Source organism: Macadamia integrifolia, unplaced genomic scaffold (assembly GCF_013358625.1).
Source record: "Macadamia integrifolia cultivar HAES 741 unplaced genomic scaffold, SCU_Mint_v3 scaffold2998, whole genome shotgun sequence".
NCBI classification, from domain to species: domain Eukaryota; kingdom Viridiplantae; phylum Streptophyta; class Magnoliopsida; order Proteales; family Proteaceae; genus Macadamia; species Macadamia integrifolia.
In genome coordinates, this window is record NW_024869123.1 from 1 (window position 1) to 14,195 (window position 14,195).

Below are 14,195 nucleotides of genomic sequence, written 5' to 3' on the forward strand. Positions count from 1 at the left end.
CAAGGCAACACTTGGAAGACATATGTTGGAGAAAACTTTGACTTTGTTTTGGATCGGTCATGGCCGACCAGGCTGGTTCTAATCGATTCACACAGATATAGATTGGAATCGGCATTGACCGAGATTTCCAATTTTAATAACCTTGACAAGGGTTTATTTTTTTGGTAGATTGACAAGAACTCAGGCTATGTTTGGTAGACAAGAGAAGAAATGGAAAAAGTATAATTTTTTTTGTTTAAGAATTTCTCTTTGTGCTTGGCATGTCTTGATCTAAGAGAATATTCGGTTTTCGAATTTCAAAATTCCCTTTGGAAATTGTGAAGTTTTATTTTGCTATAAAAAAAATACAAAAAACACAAGAAAACATGAGAAAATACAAAAAATTTCCTTTTCTTATCTTTTCTTCCCTTCTCTTTTATTCTAATGATAACCAAATATACATATATATATATATATATATATATTTTTTCTCACCATTTCATTTATGGCAAAAGTTTTTCTGGTCAGCACTCCAGCTAACCGTATAGCTGGTCGGACCAATCTCATCCTTTTAAATGGAATCCAAGAATCCCAACCGTTCGTTACAATACTTATCCAATACCTAATTCTTTGCAATATACGATATACCAAATCTAATACGAAATAATTTCATTCCCTACCTAAACTTTCTTCCCGACCGCGATTACCCTGTTGAGAGTGTTCTCATCCGCCACCAAGTCCAACGGAAAATTGTGCAAATGTGTTTCTCCCGCAAGTTGTATTGTATTACAGTAGATGATGAAGCTCTTTCATGGCGTTCTTCAGCTTCTCAAGGTCCTCTCTCAAACATAAACCTCTCATCTCACCTATTGGGTCCTAGTGCATCGGTTTTCTTCAACTTTTGTTCTGTTAACCGTTGTCCAACTCCGAGTCTCCAACTGATGAACCCTCCCTTCGCCCCTACTTCCAAAACTATATTTTGTTTCAATCTGACCTTCCCTTTAATTTCAGATACTCCTACCAAGACCAATCTGTTGATCTAGCTGAAAGGGTTTCGAGAACCATCAAGCTTCTCTCCCGTTGGTCCGAGGCGCCTTGGCGGCAAATGGAATGGAACTTTCACTCTGGGGAATGACCAATGTATTCAAAGAGGGTTTTGGAAGAGAGAAATGCAGTGCTTGGGGATCCCTTACAAAAGAAGAAATCGAAGATTTTGCTGAGCAATATTGGCATAGCAACTATGCCCGAAAGCTCAATTTAGGTGATTCTTTTCATCTTACTTAATGCGGAGTTCACTTCGATTTCTGGTATCATTGAGCTGAATCTTGGAGGAAACTCTCCTGGGCCAGAGGTTTGTTATTCCTTTCTTGAAGGTGACATAATTCATTGATTTTGTATTAGATCTTTGTAGAGGTAATGAGCTGCTGCAAAAAAGGAACAAAGTAAAATTGACTTGTCTTGTGACCTCAGAGTTACAATATTTTTGGCTACTAACCACCTATTGAATCAATATTTTAGGAAATGAGACTGGTAAGGAAGTTTGTGTTCTCTACAATCACTTGTTTAGTTTTGCATTAGCTGATGGTCCTCACAAGGCTGTTCATATTTTTTCAACAATCATCTGGACACAAAATAGCTTTCTAATGTAACTCTATGCAATTATTATTCCCATATTTCTTCAGGTTTTAATTTTTTGTTTATTTATGTGCAAATGAATAGAAAAATGCTAATACCCTTCTTCAAATGCCCTTTCCAGTGTAAAAATTCAGCTATTTTTTTATTGCGGGACCACATAAACTATTCAGTCTTCACACTAGTGGTTGTGCCCATATTTCGTACTTCACTTAGAAGTTTAACAACCGAAACTAGAAATATAGAATTCACTCAGCTGAACCTTTAACATCATTATACACTTATAGTGTGCATCTTTCATTTTTGGAGAAAAATGCTAATACCCCAGTAGTAGTTCTTCTCTAAATTCATTTATTTGATCCTTTATGGAACTGGTACTGTACGTCACTCTACTAAATGTATACTAGAACCTTCTTTCCTCTTCTATAATATTTCAAATACAAAGAAAGGAAATTAATGCATGCAACACTAGGAATTGGTGCAGAATTAGTTTTCAAGGCATGCTAGGCTCAAACAAGGTGAAACAAGGAGCATTTCCTACAAGGAATCAACCTCATTTGGCAACAACCGCTGTGAGTGGGATCCAAATATGAGGACTTGAACTGTTGCATCTAATAGCTAAAAACTCTAATAGTCAGATTGTATAAAACTACTACCACGAGTTTTATTTGGCTTTAACTGATAAAGCTTCAAAGTGGATACCACCCTCTACCAATGCAGAAAAACGAATGCATGCAACTACCACACATAGTAGCCACAAGCAACCAACAACAGTGATGAATGGTTCAGGACTGTTGTAAATAATAGTGTTTTCAGGAGCTGGTTCCAAAACCCAACTACCCTATCTCTCTTACTCTGTTTCCTTTGTACACCAAGTGCACGAAGTGTGTGAAACTCAGCTTCAGTTGACATACTAGTGATTCTTCTATAAGATCACTTCCTTATACGCATGATAATGATAGATAACTTCTCTTTGGATATGGGCAGGTTGTGATCTTGAACCCCTTAAGGTGGAACACTTTTGGTGCAGACTTTGCATCTTTTCTTATAAGGTGACACTTGGAAAGTTAAATAGGACCTACTGTGACCAACTTGTTCATCATGTCAAGGACCTGGGGCAAGAATTTGATCCCTGTCCTATTGCTAACATTCTACTTATCTGTCATCATTCCAAGGTAATAACTCTTGGATATTTGAATGGTCTTTTGATTTCCAATTCTTTTTTTTTTTTTGGGGTGGGGGGTATGTGGGGGAGAGGTGTTTTTAGACGGGTTCACAGGTCTATGGATGTAGATGTGGCTTCAAAGTATATAGCACGAATAAAATGTTGAACTTAAATGTTTATTATTTTGGACACAATAAAGGCAAAGGTAAAAAAAATAAATAAATAAAAATAAGACCATGCTCGAGGGATGTGGCAATTGAGTTTGGATCCAAATTTGATGGGACATATCTGCATTGTCATCTATCAGAATTGAGACAATAACAAAGTCTCTTGTAAGTTATTACATCTTAGCATGCACAAAATATCATTATCAGATATTAAAACAATGGGAACTTGGGTGTTTTCACTATAAATGTCAAGCCATTGATGTAAAACTTCAGATATTGTGAGTCATTCCATCTGAAAGCAATAAGGGGAAAAACACATTTTGTAGAAGAAAACCATGTGAAAATAGCAACGATTAATGCCAGCTTTGCAGTCAATACTGCCAGCCCCATACCCTACAAGAGACCAACAAGACAAGTCTTATCACAAAATCTTCATGTCAGCTAAAAGAGACTATGTTCCTATGGAAAAGTATCTATAGATAGAAAAACATGACATAGATAAATGGAAACGGGAAAAGAAAAGAACTTCATTTAAAAAAAAAAAAAAAGATAAATAGAGACTCCACTGGACATGTAAAAAAATTTGTTTAATATCAATGCAAACAGAAAATAAAACCTTTATAGAGTTTTGTCTCTAGGAATTCTTCAAGCCAGGACTATCAAAGCCACATGACTTGTGTGAGATATTCAACAAAGTAAGCTTTCAGCCAGTAGTTCTCCTTTGTGTACTTCTGATGTTTGCATCTTCGTTTGATTATCCCTTGTTCCACCTTCACTAGGAAACTGAAACTCTTGGTTCAACATATCTCCTTGCTGTAGCAGGTTCAACAAGCAATAGATTCCTTCCAGCATTTCATATTAAACCTGGGCAAGGAGGCAGCAAATGCTATAATCTTTCAGTAGGTACCTTATCTTTCACTTGGTAGTAATGACTATACATTACTATCTACATAATGTATCTGGAGTGCAGTCCCTCTACTTGCCCTGGAGTTTTAGCCAGTTTGTAACATCAACAATAAAGCAGGAATTGAAGGTTAGTTCTGCAATTTTAAGCTTTCATAATTCAATGTAGTAATTGGGAATTGTTCTTGTTTAGAAAAATTCACTTATGGCCTTTCCTTGAATAAACTATGTCTCTATTTTTTGTCTGCAAACAGGTGTATTGGATCTTTTGCCTCAAATGCTTAGTATTCATTAACCTATTTGATCCAAGTCAGGGGCTATTGTGATGAACTTTCTATGCTTGTTCAACACATTCTGAATTATTGGAATGTTACCTTTCACATCCTGTTGTATTCTGGCTTGTAACTAGGGGTGTCAATTCCTAAACCGAACCGGTAAAACCGGCCGGACCGAACCGATAACAACTCGGACCGAACCGAACCGAAGCCTTATTGGTTCGGTTCGGTTTCGAGTATTGTAACCCCAAAGCCAAACCGAACCGCACCGAAAACCGGATGAACCCGAAACCAAACCGAAACCGGCTCAAAACCCGGACCGAAATCGAAACCAAACCGGTAAGAAACCGAAACACTCCAAAATTCATTAAAAAAATCAAAATTTGAATAGTTTTGTATACATTTGTATGGAAAATCGAATCCAAACTAAACCAAAAACCAAAACCAATCCGGTTACAAATCGACTTAAGAAACCGAAGTTCAACAATTCATCATTTGGTTGTTTCCTAATGGCTCCATACCGGTTTAAAAAACCGATCCAAACCGAAATGAACCTAATAAATCCAAACCGGTACCAACCCGTACCCAAACCACACCGAAGCCGACACAGAACCGAAACCGATAAATCCTTAATGGGTCGGTTTCGGTCACTTCCAAACTCACACCGAAACCGGTGGAACCGGACCGAAACCGCACCAACCCGGACCGTTGACACCCCTACTTGTAACATATAATTTTCTTCTATAAGCTTTATCACTGCAAAACGTTTTGGAGCATGCATGCATAGATATTTTTCACATTATTAGTCTTGAATTCATTGATGTAAGGAGATAAGCAACAAGACCTTTGATCTTCAAGACTTCATTTCCAGATTCGGAAGCTGTATGTTCAAGGGTTATTTTCCGCAGGGAAAGTTCTACTAATTCTTGTAGTAGCCTGAGTTAATATTGTATTACTTTTCATTGCATTTATTTATCTTCACTTCAAACAATCTGAACTGATGATTTTGACACCGATTTCCAACACAATTGAATATAAACTTGTCCTCTGCTAATCTGAGATTTTGGGGGACACTTGTAGAATTTGAATTGACTGTTGTTATTGATTCAAATGGGATATCATATAGATGGATGCAAGCTTTCATGATTCATATAGATGCATTGTAGCCCAGCAAAGTCCGAAGTTTTTCCTGCAAGTTCCTTTTCCTTTTCTTCTATTACTTCTTAGCTAGGTTTGATGATGATGCTGAACTTGTGATTTGATCAGTTAGTATCCCCCTCTCTTTTTTTTTTTTGGGGGGGGGTTCATTTTCATAATTTTTGATGTGTGATTATGGCCTATGAGAGGTACTAGGTCTGATGTGGTGAAGCCATTTCCCTGTTTGCCAAATCATAAAATATGAGTTGCTGCCCTATCTCTCCCTTCCACATTCATTTTTATCAAAGAAGCCTTGAGGTTCTTTTTTTGTTACTAACCACTCCCTTCCACATAAGGATGAGTAGTAAAGAAAACTAAAAACCATGCTTTACACATATGCATACACATGCATTGCATTGTCCTTAACTGAAGGCTTTTTTAATTGTCTTTCCTTTCTAAGCAGGTTTTGACTTCACTGTTTGTAGCTTTATGAAATTGTTTCTAGAGAAATGGTGGTTGGGCTTTTTGATTGATTAATGCAATCTTCCATAGTGATGTAATATTTAATACTTATTTTTGTCAAATAAGTATACTATCAAGCCTTTGAAAGTTAGCAATGTTGATCCCACTAAAAGCTTTAGATCTGATTGCATATGGGGTTTGAAAATTGGGATCTCTTATATCGGTCTTCAATTGTAACTTCTACAAAACTGATACTTTTTGACTAGGAAATAACAGGAATAATAAACTTAAAAGTAGTAACAATGGTGGAAGTGGAAAGACAATTTTTTTGTGTCATCTATGATCCTATGTGCTATGGTTAAGTAATCGTATAAGAATTGCATAATCACTTCCAAAATCATAATTAATTCACACAAGCAATACATTTTCTTAAGACCTAGGTTATGATTTCATTTGTTTGAGTCCTCAAATGGTTCAATTGCATTTTGTTTCAATTACAGTGAATAAAGCGCTAGTGTGTAAGATTCCATTACATCCTCCTAGTCTATAGGACCTTTTTCTTTTGCTTTCGTTATCCATTTCTGTCTTTGTTTCTATTGATGAGCTATATATGACTTGGCAGCAGAATTTTGTGATTCACCACCCAACTCTGTTCCTTTATATATATTACCAAATTGCAAGTTTTGCTGTACTGAAATCCATTCATCTTCTTCTATGGTTGTAGAGAATATTTGGATCCTTTGTAGTCTCATATAAGAGAGAGGAGGCTTTTCAAATAGGTAGTGTTAACATATTGAATATGTGTTCATTCAAAATGAAGAACCAATTTCCAGATCATGTCATCAGAATTCTGGTGAACTTAGTATCCTATTCAGTTGAAAAATCAGGAGAGAAACATGTTGTATCAGAAACTGTTAGCCCATATTTTATTTCCACTCCTTCAAAGGAGTCTCCCAAATCCAAACAATGTAATCTCTCTCCCTTTTCTCTGTCTCTGTCTCTATCTCTGTTTCTGTTAATGCAAATATTCGAAAGCTAATTTTCTATACTATTACCTATAACAAAATATTTTAAATCTTTAAGCTATGCATTAATGGTTTAGCTTTGACAATGCATACAGAGTTGACACACTAAAAGAATGGATCAGCAAGCTGGGGAAAAAACCTGATAGTTTTACACATGGAGTTCATGAGCATGGTAACTGTCTTATTGTTAGTGTTGAATTATCTATTTCTTGTTCCCTGTTCTTTCTTCTCTAAACTAGTATTGCCATTGGTTAGAATAGTGAACAGTATTTGACTGTTGTTTCAAATTGTTGGATGTTACAATTAGATTGGGGCCCAAGGTATCTGTAATTGTGAAGGTGAAATTAAGGTTGGGTGCCAGAATTCTCCTAGAAGGTGGTGTTGAGAAGGTGAAGGTGACTATGTCGTATATAAATTGTCTGAGTACGATTCATTCAGTTTGCAAAGAGGGTGGGTATACCCTTGGGTTAAATTGACTATGCTGAAGATGTAGAATTTTTAAATCAAAAGCTGAACAACAATAAAAAGGTACTTGGAGCGTATGATGTGATTCTTGAATGTGCTTCTGTTTGCGTAATCCTTGGTTTTGTGAAACTTCTCTTGGGTCAGAAGTGTTTAGAATTGGACTTGATGGACATATTCCAATTTCATGAAACCTATTTCACAACTACCTTTTATATTTGGAATTCATGCAAATATAGGTGTCGCCTATGCTTTTTGCTGATCCTGCAAGGATTACCATAGGTTGAGCTTTTACAAATATCTTCAATAACATCACTTGGTTTTTACTTTTGATCAACTTGACTGCAATGACGAGATTCTATTTTAATAACTCACTCAGTTTGTGACTTCTTGCAGTTTTATGAAATTCTACTCACTCAAAGAAGTGAAATTCTGTATAAAGAGTAAGAAAGGGAATTTTTGTGGTCTTATTGCATCTTTACTTGACAACTCTACTTTATGGGTCTTTAGCTCAATTGGTAGAGCACTTGGAACATGAGCATGTCTTAATTATGTTCTAAGGGGATGGTGGTTCAAATCCACCAAGACTCTTTTAGTTCAACTATTTATACCAAAGTTAGTAAAGGCAATCATGTAGAAATAGGTGTAAGGATTTTCAAAGAATACTTGAGAAGAGCAATTAGAGGAAAAAGTGATTTTCTTGTTAGTGAATGTTTAGAACTTGCTATTTGTCCTGTGAAGCTGGAATGCAACATTGTCACATCTCTCTTTCAGAAGCTGGTAGTTTCTAAGATTCTTACCACCCCCTCTCTCATGTGGATTTTGAAAACTCCCTTTGTTGCCAATGCTCAAAGAAAGACACTTTAACTATAAAAATTACATCTAGTTTTATTCTTTCTCAAAGAGCATCATAATAAATGAGTTGTAAATCCTTGATATAGTCATATCTGAGGAAAGCAAAAGGTCATCCTAAATCCAAGTATTTCCTATGGAAATTGTCAATAAATGGTGTTCACACTAAAAGAGTAAAAAGTTGGGGTAGTGGTACAACAGGGGATGTAGAGTTGTAAAAGTGGGCATGGGAGGTGTTCCCTTAATTAGTAAACATGAAAGGATAAAAGGTATAGGGTAAAAAGAGAAAGTATGGGGTATAGGGTATTGGGGGTATAGAGTATGGGGTATAAAGGTTATGTATTGGATATATAAGTGTAAGGGTTTACAGCCCGACCTAGACTAACCCGATTGATAAATATGTCAGGCTCAAGCTCACATGTTTATTAAACGGATGTTCACAGTGCAGGTAGCTAGCCCGTAGGGTGCTCGACTGAACCGACTAACTATAGGTCCAACCTAAACTGACTCATTATAGCTCGACCTAGCCTGCTCGACCCCTTTTATTAAAAAACAATCATAATCTCACATCATTTTTCTTCTTTATTAAAGAGTTGGGTCACCTTCTACTATGATTAATTTGTTTATAAAACTATAGTGATTTAATGTTCAAATTGAATAATTATGGGCATTCATTCATAGTTTAACTATTCGACTTGGCCACATCACCCCTCTTTATAGGTAAGTCAGTAATTGTAGAGAGATTCCTTCATACTTTCTACAATTGGGCTTGACCACAGTACCCTCCTTGTAGGTAAAATTAGGGGTATCAATCGGTCAATTTGGATCAGTTTTGGTTTGGATTAAATCAATTTTGGCATGGTAATAGTGAAATCGAAACCAAACCAATAAGGAAATTTTAAATTTGTCTCTAATCAAAATCCATACGGGTTTACCTATATGAGGCATCATATGATCCACTCGAGTCTGGCCATTTGACTAACAAACATTTTCGACATGTCGCTTAATGGGACAAGTGGCAAAAGAAAAATGAAGTCACAATGTTTTCCAAAAAAAAAAAAAAAAGTATTTTGTACTTATTTAATTTTAATGAGATCATTAAGGAGGAAATAGAAATCCATTTGGGTCAGCGTTTGGATTTGTACCCCTAGACAACATGTCGGCATATTGAGAAATGGCACAGGAAAAGACAAGTCAAAATGGTTCTTGGAGCATTGTAAGATCCATTATGGTAGGGATTTGGATCTTACAACAAGAATATTTATAGCCATGGAAAAGGAAGGAGATCTTTCAGAGAGATTAATCATGAGCGAATGTTGTCTCCCGATAATAGTTTACTGGATCATGTTTTGGGCTTGGGGTTTGTGAGACTGAAACCAAACTAGTACGCATTGAATTTGATAAGACATTGAATTGAACTTAAAAAAGTAGATCGAAACGGATAGCAACTTGAAATTCATTAAAATTATATATTTTTTCCCCTTACCTTTACTTTTGACTATATTTACATGGTAAAATGAAAACCAAAATATAAACCCAATCAAAAATCAAACCGATAGTAAACTGAGCACAGGTGGAGCTTTCCCATTTGGATCTTGTGAATTTAATCCAGGGAATTTCAAAATTGGATCATTTTTCTCTTCTACATTCAACATGGAAGAGTCTTCCTTCATTTGTTGACGCACTTCTTAGCAACCTGGCTGTAGAAGAATTGCCTATATTTTGACAACCTCATTATTAAGAAGAACAACGGGTTCTACAAACTTTGCAGGATCAATCAAGGCAGCTCCTTCAGCACCAGGTGCAGCTCTGAAGCTGTGAGTGTGAACCTTGGCAGCATTTGGAATGAAAGATCGCATTGCATCAACTAAATATTTGAGATCAGAAGGAACCCAAAATTGATCAACCAACCTGAGAAAATATTGGGATTTCCACTTCCCTAATTTAGATTTGACTCGATTCACACATTGACACCAATTAATGGACTCACTTTTCTCACAAAAAAAAGACTTATTTCCATGGAAGAAAATATGGTATCTAGATAAATTGCCACAAGAATAGACTTGAACCTCAAATAGTGGACACCTATGCTTTGAGCAGCTAGAGGGGTAGAGAGCCATTCAGTTTTGACATGCCATGAACAGTAATTGGTAGCACTCTTTTGACATGCCATTCAGTTTTATCCACAAAAATACATTATGTCAAAGTGCTCCAGCAATGTTCTTGAACTCATTCAAGCAAGACTAAAGTATCTTCTAGCTAACCAATGAACTTGTTAAACAACCATGGTCCATCCTAGATTATGTTTCATGGACAGCTTTATGCTTATGAGAACGTAGCTTTCCCATTTTGTTTTCCCCTTTCGCTCTTCTTTATTGTGGGTTTTGTTGGTGCTTGGGCTGGTGTTCATTTCTTATCATAGTGGTCCTTTTGTTTTTTTAACTCTTCCCAGTCTTCTGTCTTTCCAGTATGTGATAAATTTTCTATTCATTCAAAAAAATGTATTGCCACGAATATATATTTGTTTGACGTGTGAGGTTTGCCAATGACTTGGCTAAGGAATTAACCATGGATGGGTTTCTAGGTCACATTGTAGGTTCTCGTCTGTTATATTGTTTCAATCATGGATCTTGTGGGTTTTGTGGCCCACTACAGTAGTACTACCAGTTGGATTCATAAGGTATGACAAAGATTGACCCCTACTTGAAAGTAAATAAGCCTGTGATCATAAAACAGTAAGCAAAGTCAGGCATGACAAATTTGGGCCTTGTGAACTCACAAATATGTGAAATTATAAACCTGAGATTAGATGAAAGGAATGATAACATTGGTCATCCATCATCACATGAACCATGAACATAGAAGAAAGATAGATCAATTCTACAACTTTATTTGAACACCAATCTTAAATGTACAAATCAACATGTTCCTCCTGAACATGCTTCAAATATTGCCTTGATTCTTCTTTGCTCTCTTCAATTTTCAGGTCACAATTTTCTTTCCATTTATTCAATGGATTTGTCTGCCCGAAGGTCCACACATATCAGGTGAATGAATAATAGGCAAAATATGTACCACAAATAGATGACTTTATAACAAGCAGACCTTTTCCTCTGAATGTCATTGATTGCCTAATCACACTCCTCTTACCATCAAAATAAGGGAATTGCATAACCATTTGGGGACTCATGCAATGATGCAATCTGAATAGGAAAAACATAAAACCTGATCATTCCTCTCAGATATTTCCTTCAAATGCTTTGATAGCTCTAATTGTTTACTTTCCAACATCATATCATATTGCTTTTTCGTCCCCTCTTATGGCTTCAACAACCTTGACGGTCAGCAACTTTGAGCATTCGTCCCCTCCTATGGCTCTGATCATCCTTACGGGAAAATAGGTCCGTCGCCTCAATGCCATGGTCGACTTCAGGAGAATGTGTGACAGATGTGATAGGGGCCGGGGTGAAGAAGGTGTATAGTTCCCACTCTAACTACTAGAAACTTCAGGCTTAGTTGGAATTGTTGCCAATTTTCTTCTCAGCAATTTGGAGCTATGGAAAACCATATATGGTTTAGTTGTTGAATGGTGCTTACTTGGTACTAGTATTGTATGTCTATATCCTCCTTTCTAATTCTTCACCATCCACGGAACCATAGTATAGTATTTTTATTGTAATATCTCCAGAGAAAGATTAGTTTACTCATTGTTTTGCTGTTATGAAGCTGTTCAATGGATTTTCTAGAAGTTTCAGCCCATATAATAGGATTAGTTTAGGCTATTATTGTTTTCTTAAGTTTATGAACTGACGTAAAATTCATAACAGGAAAGAGCAACTGGTTTGATCGCTCTAAACAAGAGTTTGATTTTATGATTCCATATTCAACTAGATTATTGATCAACGTAAGTGAGCCGTTTACTTGCAGGGTTTTGGATATTGTCTTCCATCAGAGTATTTAGCAACTTGGGCAAAAGCTCAAATCCACATCATGGTATTCAGAGTTTGGATAATCACTAAACCAAATAGTGATTGGTTAGAAAACTATAAATCAGTTGCACTGTTTTTTTTTTTTAAGAAAGAGAAAAATAGTTGCACTCTTAAGTAACAAGAAAGAAATTGGTGAGCATCCATTAGACCCATACAATGCTTTGCAATCTTGAAGGCAAAAGCATATGACGATCTCAGAGATTCGAAGCTTAAAATCTGAAGTAAAACTAAAGTGTATGAAACGGCAACTCATAAATCAAAACCCTAAACCCACCACTGAGAACCAATAAAGCCAAAAATTCATACAACGGTTAAGCAAATAAGCTGAAAAAAGCACAAGCATAGAAGAAACTAAGAACATATTTGTATCTCTGGCAATTTACTAGACAACCTAATGGTTCCTTAATGTTATATCATAGAAAAGAGTCCCAATTTTGTTAACCCTTTCAGTGGCATATCTCAATCAAATAGAGAAGCATTTATGGAACTCCACCCACTGTGGATAATCAAAGTACTTGCTCATGTTCTTTAAATTTAAAGTAAGAAAGGCTATGAATAGAACCTTTTAACTCATAATTGATTAATTGAATGTCAGAGTCAATTTGGCAAATTGACTTTATCTACAAAATTTAATGATTTCATTGAGTATTACACTGTTCTAACATAGGAAAAGGTCTTACAACATAACTAGCAAAAGTGCAATCACAAAGGTCACCTTCTAGCTAAAGTTTTCAATCTTTGCATGCGAAGCATATACAGAAGAGAATTATAGAATATCACTAGACAACAACCTTCAATAAGTCAGCATATTTATTTATCCTTGTTGTAGCTGTTGAAAATTGAAATATAAGGATTGAGGAAAATATTTAAGTACATGTCTCTCTTGTGATTGATGATCAAGGTGAGGATTGATGCCGAAAGCTCTACTCTCCTTGGGCTAGACAATTGGCATTCACACGGAATCCTCATCAATGCTAATGGGGACAAAATAGGTACGTCACGGGAAGGTGAAAAGCAAAATTTTTTGATATTATTCTTTATGGGATTTGGAGACCAGGGCCACGGCTTCTTATCCCAGGCTGATTTAGGCATGGGGATCCTTGTCTAGTCAAAGATCGGATCTGGGATTTTGGCAGCTTCCTCAGCTTGGAATTTGGCGAGATCCCAGGCTCCTTGGCCCCCATGGCACAATGTTGTCCGATTCAAAGGTTTCATTCCCCAAATTAGTTTTATAGTCTGGTGAGTTCTCACTCAGTCTCCCCAGCGCAATGCTTCTCACTCCAAAGGTGGATCTCCCTATCCCCCAATTGTTGGTTGTGTTGTAATGTTGTGGACATTCACAACCAATTCTTTGCCTACCCCTTTTTCCAGTCAAATCTAGGAAGGATTACTTAAGAGATGTTCACCTTATGGGTTGAGAATCTTGCCTTTTGAAGAGCAATGGAATTGGGTGAAAAGAGATTTCAAGGGGAAAACCTCACAACCACCGCATAAGCTATTATTTCTTGGGAGATTGGGAAAGAAACGTGGATGACCTACCTCTCTCCCTCATCTTCGACCCTCTCTCTCTCGAACTCTTTCAGAATTAAGAATTCATAATTCAGAATCATTCTCAGAGTACACTTACCAACTCACTAAAAAGGTCCTCATGGTCTCACACGTCACTTCGCCCATCTCTCTCTCTCTCTCTCTCTCTCTCTCTCTCTCTCTCCTTTTCCGACTTTTCAAGAACTGAATACTCATAACCAACAAAAAAAAAAAAAATGAAAAAAGAAAAAGAAACTGGAAGTAAAAATTACCTGTCGGAGCAAAAACAAGTATGATGCTTGATCGTTCTTTGGTAAGATCGGTGGGTTAGGGTGTTGCAGTGGCAAAATCTCCTCTTCCCTCCATTTCTCCAATACGTATCTTAGGTTTCCTAAACTCTTCTAACCACAAAAAAGTTTTCTTAGAATTATATACACTATATCTTACAATACATACATGTATTATTATACATATTACTCATTCCAAATCAAGGCTTTAGCACAATGAAATTTAGATCCAATGGTCCAAAGAACACGCCTCACAAGAAACCTATATGAGGTGACTGACCAGAAAACCTAACCCATCATTTATTTTCAAAATTATTTATTTATTTATTTATT